The sequence below is a fragment of the Trichosurus vulpecula genome, chromosome 9 (genome assembly GCF_011100635.1).
Source record: "Trichosurus vulpecula isolate mTriVul1 chromosome 9, mTriVul1.pri, whole genome shotgun sequence".
Taxonomy (NCBI): Eukaryota; Metazoa; Chordata; class Mammalia; order Diprotodontia; family Phalangeridae; genus Trichosurus; species Trichosurus vulpecula.
The window spans coordinates 109131007-109133045 of NC_050581.1; the positions used below are offsets into that span (position 1 = coordinate 109131007).

General features: G+C 38.1%; 1 non-coding gene across 1 annotated transcript; it reads left to right on the forward strand.

Annotated features, from left to right (window-relative positions):
- Positions 1-1447: 1447 nt before the first annotated feature.
- On the forward strand, positions 1448-1552 carry LOC118832421. The gene has a single exon (XR_005009185.1). It is a non-coding gene; the product is annotated as a U6 spliceosomal RNA (small nuclear RNA).
- The last annotated feature ends 487 nt before the right edge of the window (positions 1553-2039 follow it).

The window sequence follows — 2039 nt, forward strand, 5'->3', positions numbered from 1 at the left end:
ATTTATTTTTACCAGCACTTTGTTTGGCCTAAAATGCTATTTTGTCTTTTGTGTAGAGTTCTTTTCCCCTATACTAAATAGTGTTAGTTTACTGTTCTTCTTTGGTTCTTGTTTCTGCTCATTAGACTTTTCTATTCTTTCTCTTGCCACCAAGCTATCAGTGTCAGCCTTTTGCTCTCATCAGTAAGCTTCCCAATAATGGGTTTTTCTCTGTATTTTCCACTTTTAATCCACTGTGAACTGGGAAAACCAAACTAGTTAGAATTGAGGGAGCTAAATCCATGAAATTCACAGTGTACTGAGGGTCTCATATAGGGGCAAAGAACATTAGCTGTGGACTTTAAGAAAATTCTCTTGGCCTCTTAGAAATCTTTTGTTTCATTTTTAGTTCTGAGCTATGATCTGAGATTAACATGGCCCAATAGCTGAAGTGTTACTTACCTAGTATTTGTATTTTGAATTTTTATATAACATCTCATTTTATACTACTACCAACAGCATGAATATGTTAGGTCAGGTGTTAGTCCCAATTAAAACAGATGAACAAGAAGTCACAGAGATTAGTTGAAAGGTCTTGGTCTTAATCAAATAACTGACTAGCAACTTTAGTTTCCAGATTTCAAACCACAAACCCTTTCTCATCCTTGTGATCCCTCTCTATATATCTGTACTCTAATATGGCTCTGCCATTAGGTGACCCTGGGAACAGATTTAATCCTATTGGTAGCAGTTAACTGGGGTGTGGAGAGATGTTAAAGGGCATTCAAGTAAATCTATATAAAAGTATTATGAACTGAAATCCCCATCAAGACTTTTCCTTTCAGGTTAAGGAAGACAACATGTCTATATCATTCTTTTTTAAGATTCTTGTTGAGAGTTTCTTTGGTTACCAAAAAGTCTTCTATAGAAGAATGTAGTAGGGGGCAGCCAGGTGGTGCAGTGAGTAGAGCACCGGCCCTGGAGTCAGGAGGACCTGAGTTCAAATCCGGCCTCAGACACTTGACACATGTACTAGCTGTGTGACCTTGGGCAAGTCACTTAACCCCGATTGCCCTGCCAAAAAGCAAAAGAAAAAAAAAAAAGAATGTAGTAGTCCAAACACAATAGCAGGCATGAAGAGGGAGTCTGGTGAATAATGTGAAATAGAAAATAGGAGGTAAAACATGAAAGGAAGAAGTAAAGAATGGGGGAAATTGATAGAAATGGGAAATGAAAGAGGACGTATTTGCAGAAGCCCAGTTTTTCCCAGCATGTGATCATACCAAGTTAAATTTAATTAAGTGAAAAATTCACATCATAAATTACATGAAAATTCATGAAAGATCAAGGCTAAAATGTAAACTCTCACAATGCAAAGAATACGTTAGAGATCAGAACATTAGCTCTTAAAGTTGTAGATATCTTGGTGCTAATTATGGTATACTGTATATTTTAAGAAACAAAATAATGCTTTCTTTGATAGCAATATAATAAAATAGGAACAGTACAAAGGAGACTAGTATGTCCTCTGCACAAGGATGACATACTAGTTTCTGAAGCCCTCTTTATCTTTCCAATGTTCAATTTATAATGTCATTAACAACAACAACATCAAAAAGGAACCACTTATTCCAGAATCTCTGGCTACAGGATATGAGACCTGGATGGATTGGACCAAGAAAGAAAAAGACCAAACTGGGTCTGTTTTCCTTTTGGCAAGAGATGCCCTTAAAAACTGGAGGCTCTAAGATGCCTTTATCTTATGACTCACTCAATCCCTGGCCCAATAATCAGAGCCAAGGCAAGGTATTTGGCATGCTCTAGGCACAGTTTAAAAATGAACTCTGTATGCCATCAAAGGCTTTGCACTTTTGCAGTAACAGCTCCAATTTCTCCCAAAATAAATCCTGTGGATGAGAGAGCAGGATTCTCTGGAGGAAAGAAGGAAGAAAGGAAGGAGGGAAGGAGGGAAAGAAAGAGGGAGGGAAGGAAGGGAGGAAGGAAGAAAAGAAGGACACAGGGAAGGAGGGAGGAAGGGAGGGAGACAGGAAGGAAAGGAA